General features: G+C 34.3%; 1 long non-coding RNA gene across 3 annotated transcripts in view; it reads left to right on the top strand.

The window, feature by feature from the left end:
* The window catches only part of LOC139080793 (uncharacterized), a 38,528-nt gene that overhangs the window by 10,300 nt on the left and 12,694 nt on the right, over nucleotides 1-15,534 (top strand). The window contains exons 4-6 of one of the 3 annotated variants that reach the window (XR_011535578.1): nucleotides 2,122-2,250; nucleotides 11,146-11,383; nucleotides 15,313-15,531. This is a non-coding gene — a long non-coding RNA (uncharacterized lncRNA). Of the gene's footprint in view, nucleotides 1-2,121; nucleotides 2,251-11,145; nucleotides 11,916-15,312; nucleotides 15,532-15,534 lie in introns of those variants that run through there. The other 2 variants (XR_011535577.1, XR_011535576.1) reach the window with 2 other exon arrangements.

The raw sequence follows: 15,534 nt of genomic DNA on the forward strand, positions 1-15,534 counted from the left end.
ACTATTTTCAAGAGCAGCTGTACCATTTGCATTCCTATTATCAACATATGAGAGTTGCAGTTTCTCTGTGTCCTCATCAGCATTTGGTGTTGTCACTATTTTATGTTTGCTATTCTAATAGATGTGTAATGATATCTCATCACGGTCCTAAAATTCGCATTTCCTACGTGCCTGATGATGTTGAACATCTTTTCTTGTGCTTATTCACCATTTGTATATCTTCTTAGGTGAAATGTCACTTCATGTGATTTGCCCTTTTTCTAATTGGATTGTTCGTTTTACTATTGAGTTTTAAGAGTTTTTATATATTATGGATATGGGTCCTTTCTCACATGTGATTTACAAACATATTCTTCCAGTCTGTAACTTGTGTTTTCATCTTAAAGTGGTCTCTCACAGAGCAAAAGTTTTTAATTTTGATGAACTCTAATTTATTATTCTTTTCTTTTATGGATTGTGCATCTAATGTCATGCGTAAGAACTCTTAAACAAGCCATAGTTCCCAAATATTTTATCTTATTTTCCTTCTGAAAGTTTTACAATTTTACATTTAAATTTATGGTCATTTTCAGTTAATTTTTGTGCAAGATGTGAAACTTAGGTTGAGATTCACTAGTTGCCTAAGGATATCCAATTGCTCCAGCACCGCTTGTTGAAAAGACCATCTTTCTTTCATTCAATTGCTCTTGCACCGTTGCCAAAAATGATTTGGCTTTGCTCTTGTAGATCTATTTCTAAGATTTCTATTCTGTTCTATTGATCTATGTGTTTATCTCCCAGGCAATTTAACATAATCTTGATATTGTTATCCATATGTAAATGAATCTTGAAATCAGATGGAGGTATTCCTCTGACTTAATTCTTCTTCTTCAAAATTTTTAGTTATTATAATTACTTTTGTTTTCTCATAAGAATTTTAGGATAATTTTTTCTAAGTTTATAAAAACTTTGCTGGGATTTTTAAAGAATTATGTTAGTCTGTATATCAATTTGAGAAAAACTGACATCTTTATTATGTCGAGCCTCCCAATTCATGAAAATGGTATGTCTCCATTTATTTAGATCTTCTTTGATTTATTTCATCAACATTTTATAGTTTTCAGCATACACATGCACAGATTTTGTTAGATTTATACCTAGGTATAGATTTATACTTAAATCTATTTTTTAGTGGTTATAATTGGTATTGTATCTTTAAATAAACTTTATTTTTTAGAGAAGTTTTAGATTTACCAAAACTGTAAAGAGAACTTTTGAACATAGTACAGAGAATTCTCATAAGCTCCCTGCCCAATTTCCTCTATATTAACATCTTACATTATTATTGTATGTTTGGTAAAATTAATGAGCCAATATTGATACATTATTATTAATAAAATATTTTGCATACTTTGTTCAGATTTACTTTAGTCTTTCCTAATTTTTCCTTAGTCCTTTATTTGTTCCAGAATCCCATCCAGGATACCACATTACAGTTAGTTGTCAGAATACAAACTCTTTTCAGATACATATGGGACATTTACCAAAATTGACCATATGCTAGTCTGTAAAGCAAGTCACAGAATACTTTAAAGAATTTGAAGCATTTGTTCTCTAATCAGAATGAAATTAAGCTAGAAATCAATAAAAAAGAGAAAAATTCCCTAACGTTTGGAAATTTAAAAATACATTACTAAATAATATACTGTTTGTATTTTGTGGTTTCTGGGTACAGTGTTCAATATATTTCAAGTAGGTCAAGTTTGTTTATTATATTGTTCAAAAATCTATACTTTTACTATTTGCTACTAAGAGAGTTATTGTCTTAGTTTGAGTGCTCTTAAAATCACACACTGAGAAAATACTTGGGCTCAGGTAGTTTATTTCAGTGGTAATCCTGGAAATTGCAAGAAGGGAGTAGAAAAAGTGAGACAGGAAGAGAGAGAGAAAGTCAATAAAGGACATGTTATTGACCTGGTGACCACTCATGAAAACTAGAGCTAATGCTATTTGTGACCCTCTGAAAATAATCACATGCATCAGGACTTTCTCATTCTTGAACAGTTTAGCAAAATAATTTATCTACTAATGCCCATCCTGCATGAGATTGTACTCAGAGACGTTAACTCCCCTTATTTCTAGATTGTGTATATGCATGAAGATGGACACCGTCATGATTCCAGAGAAAGCTCCCAGGCATAAAAGCAAAGGTGTGCAGGCACTCGATATGGGAAGCTGTCATTGTATAGGAAACTGCTTATCCAACTGCAGGTGAATTCAAGTCTGCTAATGATGTATTAACATTTCTAATTGTGATTGGCAGTTTATTTTTCCTTTTACACAGCCTATTTGTCATCGCATTTTGAAGATCTATTTTTAGATACATTCAAATTTAGTTACATCTTCCTTGTATATTGACCCTCTTGACATTATGAACTGTCCCTCTTTTTACCTAGTGTCACTTATTGCCTTAAAGTCGACTTTGCCTGATATTAGCACAGCCATCACAGCTTCCTTTCAGTTAGCATTTGCATGATATAGCTTTTCATTCTCTTACTTCCAATCTTTCTGTGTCATTGTATTCAAAGTTGTCTCTTCTAAGCAGCATATCAATTTTTAAAATTCAGCATGACAAGTTTTTTCTTTTAATTGGAGTTTTTATTACACTTATATTTTATGTGATTATTGGTATATTTTGTTTTAAATCTACCATATTACTATATTTTACATATCATATCTGTTCTTTATTTCTTTTACTCTACTTTCTTGTTTCCCTTTTGACTAATCAAGTACTTACTATTTTGATTTCCTCACTTCTTACTATTGTTTCTTTAGTGGTTATCCTAGAAATATGACATGCGTCCTTGACTTATTAGAATTTTAATATAAACTACTTCCTGTACAATGCAAGGAAGGTCTTTTGAGCACTTGAATTCTATTTGCTGTATTCCTTCTTCCTTCCATTTGCATCGTATTATTTTGTATTTTTTAAAGTACATATATTTTAAAACTCACAAGACATTATTATTAGTATTATTTAGTGCCATCAATGTTCACATAGATTTATGCACATATTTAGCCATTTTCTTGCTCCTCAGTCTTTCTTGGGTTTCTGTGAAATAATTAAGGATTACTTTTTCTGATTTATATATATATCTCATATATACATATACAATAATTATATACATATGTATAATAATTTTATTTGAGGTATTCATCTGGGGAAAAATAACCATTTTTCTTAGAACATTTCTTTATTTTGAAAATTTTGAGATTATAATTATCTATTCTAGAATTTCCGTTTGATTACTTTTCAAAGATCACAATTCTGTGTCAAAATTCTCCTTATTTCAACCAGCTTTTAAGAAAATATTAATCAGAGTTATTTTAGAGTCCATTACTGATGAATCTAATAGCTGAATATCTGTGGGCCTCTTTCTTGTCCAGATTCTCTTGGTCCTGTGTCCTTATATGCAGCATAATTTTTCATTGAATGCAGGATATTGTGGGTGAGAAATTGTAGAGATGCTGACTGATGACGTCTCTCTTCACGAAAAGTTTATTTAAGGATTGTCAGATGGTTAGAGTGGGGCAGATTACATTAATCCCATCAAAAATTGAGCTGATTTGAAGCTAGGATTCAGTTTTTCTAAGACCTGCTTTATTTTAGTTTGCCCTTACTTCTGCACTGTGGACCATTAGGATCCAAACTATAAGCCTTTCATAATTACCAGGGCTAAACCTCCTTGGTGAGCCTTTGATCCCAATTTTTGTCACCATATGTCTGTAAATTGCCAAAAAAATTAATTCTCTTCAGCTTCTTTGCCTTTTAGCCACAGCTTTCTTCTGCATTTCTAGTTTCTGGGCTCTGCACCACATTCAAATTGTAGACGGCTTGAAATGAAAGTAGCAAAGAATACTGTGATGATATCAATTAAATTCTCTTTTCTCCAGCATTTTGACATCTCAAGTTTTGAGTAATTTGGTAATTCTCTGATACTTCATATATATTTCAAAATTTTTTAATTTGTATTTTAGTTATTTGTTTTGTTGCTTTTTGTGGGATCATTAGTGTGGTACAAGCTAGTCCATTGTAGACAGAAATTTGTATGTATTTTCACCAGTTTTGGGTTGCATTGATGTTCTCTGTTTCTTTTTCTGAGTTTTGTTCATTGATCTGTACTCTGATCTTTATTATTTCCTGTATTCTGTCTTCTTTAGGTTTAATTTGCTGTTCTTTTTCTTGTTTCTTAACCCGGAAGTTTGATCATTGATTTCAGACCTTTATTTTTCCTGATATAAGTATTCAGTGCTGTAAATATCCATTTAAACACTGATTTATCTGCATCTCACATATTTTGATATTTGCCTTGATATTTTCATTCAACTCAAAGTATTTTCTAGTTTCCCTTGTGACTTCGACTTTGACTGATGAATTATTTAGAAGTGTGCTATTTAATTTCCAAATAATTGGGATTTTGCATCTATTTTCCTGTTAATGATTTCAAGTTTAATTCCATTACTGTTAGAGAATATATTTTATATGGTTTCTATTGTTTTAAATTTGTTAAGGTTTGTTTTAGAACCCAGAATATGATCCGTCTTAGTGAATATTCCATGTTCACTCAAAAAGAATGCATATTCTGCTGTTGTAGGATGGACTGACTATAAGTGTCGATTAAGCCGAGTTGGTTGATAATTTTTGTTCGTGTATCCTATATGTTTACGCACTTTATGTCTACTTGTTCTATCACTAATTACTGAGAAAGGAGTGAAGTCTCCAATAATAACTGTGGATTTTTTAAATTTTTCTTTTATTTCTATCAGATTTTTCCTCACGTGTTTTGATCTGTGTTGTTAGGTGAATTCCTATTTAGGTTTTTATTTATTCTTGTTAAAGCAACTCTTTCATCATTGTTTAATGTTTCTCTTTATCGCTGGTAATATTCATTGTTCTGAAGTTTACTTTGAATAATATTAATATAACCGCTCAAGTTTCTTCTTTTACCCCTTCAAATACAATAGAATCCTTAGAACTAAGTCCCTTCACTCTCCCGCACTGACCTTCACGTTGTAACTGTCACGTCTACTACATTTACATGCATTAACTCCACCAGACGGTGTTACAATTTTTTTCTTTTGCTTTTGCTGTTTAATATGAGAAACAAATAGTCCTTGATATTTACCAAGATATTTATCATTTCTGTTCTTCTTAATTTTTGAACATACAGGTTTCCCTGTGGTATCATTGCTGAATTTGGTTTGCTTTTTTTTTTTTTAAGTTGTGTGGTAAAATATGCATAACATAAAACTTACCATCGGAACCATTTTTAAGTGCACAGTCCAGTAGTGTTAGGTACATTTACATTGTTGCACAGCCAGTCTCCAGAAATCTTTCACCTTGCAAAACTGAAACTCTGCACCCGTTAAACAATGACTCCCCATTGCTCCCTCCCCCCAGCCCCTGGCAACCATCATTCTACTTTGTATCTTTATGAATGTGACTACTCCAGGTATGCCATACTTCCAGGTATGATTCCAGTATTCAACTTTTTGTTACTGGCTGGCTATTTCACGTACCATAGTGTCCTCAAGTTTCCTGCATGTCACAGCATCTATCAGAATTTCCTTCCTTTCTAAGGTGACTAATATTCATTGTATGTATATACCACACTTTGTTTAACCATTCAGCAATCGATGAAGACTTAGGATGCTTTCCACCTCTTGGCTATTGTGAATCATGTAGCTATGAACGTGGGTGTACAGATATCTCTTTGAGATCCTGTTTTCAATTCTTTGAGGTCTACACCCCGAAGTGGAATTGCTGGATCCCAGCCGTACTATTCTTGATAGTGGCTGCCTCATTTTATATTCTCACCAGCAACACATAATGATTCCAGTTTATACACAACTTTGCCAACACTTGTTATTTACTATTTTTTTTTATAGTAGCCATCCTAATGTGTGAGAGGTGGTGATTTTAAAAATATTTTAGATCGAATTTTTGCTTCTTTATTTGTAGTAAATATTGGCCTATAATATTCCCTTCTTTTATTATCCTTGTCCATTTTTTATCAAAGTTATTTTATTCTATATGAAATACATCAAAGAGTTTCACTTTTCTATTCTCGAGAAAGCTTTGCATTACAGAAGGTGTATATTTTTCTTGAACATTTGGTAAATCTTTAAATTTAAAAGTACTTTTCTATGTGATACTATTTCTTGCTGTTTATTTCTAATAGTGTTCATTTGTTACATCCATTTTTTCTTCTTGATCAGTCTTACCAATGATTTGTTAATTTTATTAGACTTTTCTAATAATTTTTTTTTTTGCTGATCGTTCAGATAAATTATCTGTTTCTACTGTATTTTTATTGACTTTTTATTTCCTCTTTTAAGGTTTCTCCTGGTTTACTCAGTGGTTAGTTTTCTAACTTTTTAGTTTGAATGCATAGCTCATTGCATTTCTATATGTTTCCTTTATTAATGTATGACTAACACTTTCCTCCAAGTACAGCTTTAGCTGCATCCTACAAGTTTTGATATGAAGTTATGATATAGTTTTATTTTTGTTGTTTTGTTTTAGATATTCTATCAACTCTGCATTATGATTTTTCTAGAAACCTACAAATAATTTAACAAGAATTTAAAAATTCTAAATGCATGGTGTTTGATTTCTAATTTTAATAAACAGTGGTCTACATAATACTAAATTTTTGTAAATATAAGAAAAGCATAAATATATGTGTGTGTACTCGTGTTGTGTTTTAGTGAGTGAATGCAAAGGAAAAAACCTTGAAATTTGTATACAAAATGTTAATTGTAGTTTTTGCCTAAGTATTGGAATTTAAAAAAGGCTTCTTTTGTTTTCTTTGCATTTTTTTGTATCTTCTGAATTTGAAATGTGAATATGTATTATTTTTTCATTAGGAAAAAAAGCTGTTTACATTTTGGGGGGGGTAAAAAAAAGAGCTCTGATGAATATAAGTGGCCTGTATATAAGAACCCACTTCTAACCCTCTGCAGATTTTAGAGTTCAGAATTTATTCAGTGAAACACCAAAGAAAAACAAAACAAAATTTAAAAAAATCCCATTAATTCCCTTGGCATGAATTTTAAGGGAAATGTGTGTTTAGTTATCAGAAATTTTCTTTTATATTTGAAAAGAACTATAAGTTTTATCATTTTGGCACCCAGAGAGTTCCCTTCGTTTCTTTTACACTCACTTTTTTGTATTTAACTCTGTTTTATTTTATCCGCTATTTCAAAACCTTGGTCGTTGAGTGATGGGCTTGAGTCTACGCAGTCATATTATGAAATGTGGAGGCTTATATTTTGTTTGCTTGCTTATCTGATTGTTAATCTATCTGAATCTGTGCTGGATTACTGTATCTGGGAGGGCAGAAATCAGGTTTTATTATTTATCTCTGTATTCCTGGACACAGAACCTAGCATGTTATAGAAATTTTTAAAATGTTTTGTTAATGGATGAATTTTGAAACAGATCAAGGATGCAAACTTTCAGTTACAAGATAACTGAGGATGATGACTACGGCTGACATTGCTGTGTGGTATATTTGAAAGTTGCTAAGAGAGTAGATCCTAAAAGTTCTCATCACAAGGAAAAGAACATTTTTTTCTTTTTTGTAGCTATATGAGGTGATGGATGTTAACTAAACATTGTGGTGATCATTTTGTAGCATATGTAAGTCAAGTCATTATGCTGTACACCTTAAACTTATAAAGTGCTGTATGTCAATTATATTTCAAAAAAACTGAAAGAAAAAGATAGAGAAGTGATATTTACAGAAATACCATCTTTAATTAGCCTCTCCCTGAGCTTAAAGTAAATTCCTTGAGTCCTACATCTTGGACCTTATTACATCCTCAGCACATTGCTGGGCACATGGCAGTGCCTCAATAAAAATTTGTTGGGTGAATGAATTAATGGTCACTTGATTGTGATTTTGTTCAATATTGTCATTTAAAACAGATGAATTTCCACCCTCTCTCTTATTTGAAGGAAGATCACAGGTAAAGAAAACTCTGGGAAATCAATACTTTGCTTTCTAATTGACACTATGGTTTGTAAATGAGACTTATATCAGATTGCTCTTCTCTTTTTCTCTTCTTGTCCCTCCTGTAACACTTCTCTTCACTTCTCCCAAATCAATAAACAGGAAGAATTCTTTCAACATGGGCTCAAATTGACCAGGGCCAACAGAGAGCATTTGATATTCTTTTTCTGACCTTAGACTTTGGGAATAAATATAAATCATTCATGTGTCTTCTTCTTTCTTCCCTCCAATCCCCCACAACAGTGGATGTCTTGGGACTCTGCACCAGCAACTCAACAAGGGGGTCATATAGACGGTCTGGGTCTTCTCCGTATTTCCAGTTTAACTTCGATTTACACTGTCATAGGTTCTTGAACTTCTTGCTTTTCAAGCTTTGCTTTAGGCCCACTTCTGTGAAAAAATACTTTTATGAATCAATATAAGACCCTAGAATTTTCCCTGTATTAATAATTCCTTAGTCTTTGAATTTAACAGTGTGCTGACAAAGAAGATTCTTGTGTTTGGTAGCATTTGCTCGAGGCAGAGTAATACTTTGTGCATATGCCCTCTCTTACACTCTGGTTGATTGACACGTGGGTAGGATGAAGAAACACTATGCTTTGTCTCATTGGTCCTTGTACTTGATGAATCTAGCCAGAATTTTTTTTGGTTCTGACTTTCAAATGTAGATTTTCACGTTTTGTGAATTTTCATTCTGATTAATGATTTCCCCTAATATCTTTATATCTCCCCATTATACAGATCTATGGACATGTCTGAAGACTGGCTCTAATGTCCTCAAGACCATGCCCAGGAGGTTAATGCTAATTCAATGCATAAATTTCCTTAAAAGGGGTACAAGAGAGACCTGGCTGACATTAAACTCTGCAGTAGATTTGAAGTGTGTTTTGATATACTTGTAACATATATTCATCTGAGTTCCTTTTTCTCCAACAAATGGAAAGCTTTGTTTTTCTAGTAAAAAATAATTTATTCTTATTTTAGAAAATCAGAAAGTATAGAAAATACAAAGAAGAAGAAAAGACGACCTTTGTAATCGCAACACTTGGAGATTAACATTAACATTTTGGTATATATCCTTCCAGATTTTTTTTCTTAGCATTCACTCACTCAAACACAATGTGTGGGGACATATATATATGCGTGTGTGTGTGTGTGTGTGTGTGTATATATATATATATAGTTAGACTTTTTCATATGTATATTTAAACTTTTTCCATTTATAAAAAATGTGATGACAATACACATAGATTTAACCTGCTTTCCCCACTGAGACCTTTCATCCAATCTGAATCAATGTGCCTCTTTGTAAGCAAATATTTTACCATTTGACTCATTCTAATGTCAAAACACATTTTCCTTCTAAGGCTTTTCTGTTTTTATTACATACTGTTTTTAACACATCTTTGCTAAGGGCACGCAAGGTACAGTGTGTAAATCTTTAAGTGAAAAACTTCCAAAAAGAGTAAGAAAAATAGAGAGGTAAGCAAGAAAGAAAGCGAGAGTAAAAGTAAAGAAAGGAGGAACAGACTGTCTGTAGCATGGGGGGGGGGGGTCACATCATGTTCTTGAAAATCATAGGATCTCAGGTCCTTTGACTCTCCAAAAAAAAGTGTTAGCTGATTTAACTCTGTTGATGTCACCTCACTCATGACGAAGTGGTGTGTTCTACTCACAGAAGAGAAGCTACTTCTGGCAGTTCTGGAGGCTGGGGAGTCTGAGATCAGGGGGCTGGAAGGGTTGCGTTCTGGTGAGAGCCCTCTTCCTGGTTTGCAGAAGGCTGCCTACTTGCCGCGTCCTCAGATGGCAGAGAGAAAGGAACCTCTGGTCTCTTCCTCTTTTTTATAAGGAGACTAATCTCATCATGGGGCTCCCCTCTCATGACCTCATCTAAACCTAATTGCCTCCCAAAGGTCCCACCTCCAAATACCATCACATTGGAGATTAAAACTTCAACATATTAATCTTGGCGAGGACACAAACATTCAGTCTGTAGCATTTTTTTAACTCTTCAAAGGCCAGAACTAATTGACAACCTTTGAATATTAATGGAAACCAATGTTCTTTTTTTTTTTGAGGAAGATTAGCCCTGAGCTAACATCTGCTGCCACTCCTCCTTTTTTGCTGAGGAAGGCTGGCCCTGAGCTAACATCTGTGCCCATCTTCCTCTACTTTACATGTGGGACACCTACCACAGGATGGCTTGCCAAGCGGTGGCATGTCCGCACTCAGGATCTGAACCAGCGAACCCCAGGCCGCTGAAGCGGAACATGCGCACTTAACCGCTGCACCACCGGGCTGGCCCCTCAATGTTCTTGTTAAGGGGACTCATCATTGCAGCTTAGCTGCTTCATTAGAAATAAGATGGAAAATTAGCAATGAAAGCATTTTGAATGTAGGCTTGATGCTGAGAAATTAAAGGAAAGGAATAAAATTGCCACAGCATATGTTGGAGGGTCCTGAACACAACGAACTCTCTTAAAAAGATAAGAAAGCTGCTGGAGCAGGAGGTAATGATGTGGTCACAAAAAGTGATTGGATGAGAGAAAGGACTCAGCATTCAGCAAGAACAGAGGGGTGTGGAGGGGAGCATCATAATTCTGTAACATTGAGCATGTAATAGCGGAATCCTGCATCTCTGTTTTCCAGCAGCGAAGTGGAAAAGAGATCTGCCTCTGCTCTCTTTATATTTCACATCTGCAGCAAGTGAAGAGCTCTGGAAAGCCTTACATGCCCTGGAAGGAGCTCTGTAAACCCATAAGCAGTAGAAACTCTCTTAACTGACATGCACAAAGTTGACTCATCAAATTGCCCGATGCTCTTAACTCTTTCTGTAAAACATACTGACCAATGCCCCCTACCCACAGCACGAGGCTTTTTAGTACATCCACTCACATCTGCTCCCACCAGATCTAAGAGGCAGTTGGGTTTATGCTAGTTGAATTTGTTATTGTAATAGTATATCTTAATTAAATATTATGTGATACAGTGAAATATAACTGTGAGAAGATTTGCTATGCGTGTGAAAGCAAAGTTAAATATTCAATAAGGGTTTGATAAAGTTATTAAAACTTTGCTATTGTTTTAGGTGTGAATGAGGTGACTGTACGATATCAGGAAAATTATGAGAGATCACACCCTGCCCGTCCTCTTCCCCAAGTGTCATTACATTCTCTGTCAACTGTAAAGAAGCTGAAACTGGACGTCACAGACAATGTGTTATGAGTTTGAATCACGCAAAAACAAACAACAAAATGGTATGGAGCTATAACTGTGAGTCATTCATTTCAAAAGCAAGGATTGACATCTGATCACTCAAAAGATTGGTGAGTGAAGATTTTTAGTTAAAATAAAATGTTTAAACTATATATATACACATACATATATATGTTTCACATATATTTTTCAGAAATAATTTTCACATATATTATAATTTTAAAACTGATTCTCTGCTTTAATGAACTGTTTTGATTAAATGCCTATGGTATTCCACAGCATTTCATTCAGTTTCCCGTGTGGGTCACCTGTGAAGTAGATAGGACTTTTCAGAGCAATCTCCACGACCCTTTCTATTCCTAAGGCTAAATGCTTAGCTTGGTGCAGAAAGAAATGGTGAGCCCTCAATTTTTATTCACACTAATATATATATAGGCTTTGCCGTACTTGTAGGAGTCAAGTTTCAACATTTTAAAAAAATGCCACATTAATGTATGCTCACAAAAAAAAAGGGAAGAAAAAGACCATTTAAGAAATGTAGAAAAAAATTACACAGAACAAAATAAAACTAGTCATGGTTTGAAGAAGGATTAGGAACATAAAAATTAGAATTGAGACAATAGGAAAAGAATAAAAAAGAAATTTTAAAAATGGATGTGAAAAATGTGATAGGAGAGGCAAAGGAAAACTAATATTTCTCTAATTGGAATTCCCAAAGAACAAAGTGAACACACTGGAACAGAACAAATATTGAAACTATAATTCAAGACATTTTTCTTGAAATAAAAACCATTTAAATGTGTATACTGAGAGTAAAAACTGACCCCCCAAACTGTTAACACTGACTCATAACCTGTTACATTTGATGTTGAAGACAAAGCAAGTATCATTATGACCTCCGGCCACTGAAAAGTCCTTTTGAGGAAAGAAAATGAGGCTGGCTTCAGCTTCTCAGCAGCAACGTCCTGCAGCAAAGCAAACTACAAAATAGCCACAAAGAAGAGTGGGAGGGAGCCGAGCATTTTACAGGCAGACTTGCTCTGCAGTCGTAAAGACAACCAGTAAACAGTAAACACATCTTGCTGCAGAATCTGCTAGAGAATGAGCTTTAGTCAACCAAAAGAGGATTGGGGAGATTTTAGGAAAAGGACTGGTGGTGAATTTTAAACATCTTTAACTTTGAAACTCGGACGGAAGGAAAGTTATAGATAATTGTAACAAAATAACATGTACTTTTTATGTGCTCAGAAAATGTAGAAATAATACACCAACAACAATTGGAGAGTAGGAAGCAAAGGTGGAAAGTCATGTAAGATCACTGCTGGCCTCATAGGCAATAGGTAGGAGTCAAAAATTACCCTTTAAAGTTGACAAATGAGGTGGTAAAAGTTGTAAACTGTTTAATAAGCATAAATTTAACAGTACAAAGGCAGTAATTGCATTGCTTAAAGTTAGATGGTAAAGGAAGATGAGTTTATAAACTAATTGTTCCTTATAATAGGAAACTAAAATATAATGCGTAAAGCAAAGAGGGAATTAAGGACATTATATAAAAGTTTAATATAAAAATAACTCTAAGAAAAAACAAATAACTTTCTAAATATTAGTAAAATAATAACAGCAAAGAAAACAGACCTCATTGTGAAAATTATATATATATTTTCATGTATATATATATAAACATAATATCAATTGATATTACAGACTAGAGAACATACGTATCTTTTACGTAACACACCTATTGAAAGAAATTTCAGACTGGATTACAAAGCACATACAACTCTATGCCATATACAAGAGAGACAGCTAAAAGTAATTAAGAAAAGTTAAATAAAAGGATGGATAACGTCATGCCAGGAAAATGTAAACAGAAACAGAAATAAAGGTCACAATCTTAATATCAAACAAGGTGGAATTCAGGCCAAAGAACATTAATAATGACAGAAATGAAACTCTATAATGCTCAAGGCTATAATTCACAAAAGATGTAATAATTAGGAATATCTATGCAGCAAATGACAGTGAGAACTTTCATGAAGCAGAAACCACAGCAGATATAAGAGGTCCCCTGATAGCCAAAGGCCATGACTCACCTTTCTTGCAGCAAGATATATCAAATAGTCAAAAAAAAAAAAAAAGTAGTGATAGAGAAGACCCCAGCAACACAGTAAGTTAGCTCTTCTGGATATATTTCAAATGGACAAACTTCCCTCCACTTTTTAAGCGCTCATAGACCCTTCACAAAAATTGATCACATGTTAATTACACCACAAATAAAATCTCAATAAATTCTAATGCAGTGGAATCAGCACAGCAAAATCATCTGACAACAATGCTATAAATGTACAATTCAATACACAGCAAATGTCTTTCACTTGGAAATAAAAATAAAACTGTCAAACAGTTCTTGGGTCAAGAGGGAATGTAAACCAAAAATGCAGAATTAAATAGTGATGAAAACATAGATCAGAATTTTGGAATATAACTAAGTTGTTGCTAAGAAAAAAAGTCATGACATAAAATACTTAGATCAATAAGAAAGAAAACAATGGAAATAAACTATATATGTGACTCCAAAAAGTTGGAGATAAGAGAGCAAAAGGAGGTAACTAATAAAAACACAAGCATAAATTAATGAGTTAGAATACAGAAAACAGAACATGTTCTTCCTCACTTCCATATTTGTAAGAAGGAAAGATTGGAAACAGCACAAGTACAGAAAACGACATGAGTGGTTGACTACATTCACACAATGTGACGTTGAGACCATAAAAAGTCAACAAGGAAGATCTCTTTGTGTTAATACAGAACACGATTGTTAACTGAAAAAGGCAAAGTGCAGAATGGTGTAATATGAAAGAGGAGAATATAAAAGTACATTTTCCTCTACCAGTTTTTGCATAAAGAAACTTTGTAGGCACCAATGAGAAACCAATACAAATGATTTCTTGTCGGGGAGACCGTGACAGTACAGGTGGAATGAGGACAGGGCTTGACAGGAGACTTCTCATGCAATGCATTTTTAAACATTTTAATTTGAGGACCAATTTAATAGAATAAAAAAACAATTAAAAATGTGAACAAAACACAGGCAGATAAGAGAAACATTTTTCCAGGTCTCTAGGCTGAGAAATAAAGGAGCGCTCACTAGGAGGTTGAGTGGTATCTCAGCCATCATTAACCCTTTGGCGTGTGGTCACCGACAGGAGGGACAGAAATGAGATGAAAGAAATCAAACTGCTCTCTTGACAAGTTGAGCAGCATCCGTCAACAGGTGCCGCTCCATGCTGAGGCTGCTGCCAAGAGTGGACGTGTGCACCTGGTGGGGACAACAGGCGTCCATCACCCTCAGCTGCCGGGGCTGTCTCAGGTCTGAGAGAGAGAGGCAGGTCGGCGCCTGCTGCTCGCTGCTTTCCTCTTCCTTCTGGACCTGACAGCCGATCAGATCTCCGGTGGGGACTGAGAGAAGGGGTCCTTGGAGTTAGCTGAACATTTCCTTATTTGAAACGGCTTAAAGGACGCGCACGTGCCATACATGAATGAATATATTGCATATTTGGAGAAGTTCACCCACAGACACAGGCACATGCCTAAGGAAGAAATTTTAATCACAGACTGACAGCTCATCTTTTTTTAGCAATTAGAATCTGTTTTCTTCACATAGTAGGAACACAAAATAACAAGGAACTCACGAGGCTCCTGAATTTTATTTTTACACTCACAATTTTGAGAAGAGTCTTAACAGATTTAATCCAAATTTAGTGTTATAAAAAAAAAGGCTGCTCTGGGACTGCAACTAAAAATGCCAAGTTTCAATCCAGAGCAAATTTTTTACAGCTGAGCTGGCAGGTCTTTAAAGAGGTCTTGTCAAAACAGAAACCATCAAGAACCAAAAAAAACTCTTACCTGCCTTACCGCTAATGCCCCTGCGTGTGGAAATGAAAAGAAATAGCAATATTGCACAATTAGAAAATAGAGCTTCTGTGGCAGGATGGATGTTTCTTTCTCTGTCTCTCTTTCTTTCCTTCCTTCTTTCCAGGAAAAGAGTATTTAGTAAGGTACAAAAGGAGATAGTCATTTTGTTAACATGAAATGCCGAATCAAGCTTTTATTTGGAGAGGTGATTCCTATTAATAAGAAAAACATTTCTTGATCCTGGAGAAGCTCTGCACTGGACAACCTGAATAATATGAATCGTTGCTCAGAATCTTCCTATGGAGGGCGTGGAGGAGGAGAACCAGAGAGCATCCGGGACCAGGTG

This window comes from Equus przewalskii, chromosome 32 (assembly GCF_037783145.1).
Source record: "Equus przewalskii isolate Varuska chromosome 32, EquPr2, whole genome shotgun sequence".
Lineage (NCBI taxonomy): Eukaryota > Metazoa > Chordata > Mammalia > Perissodactyla > Equidae > Equus > Equus przewalskii.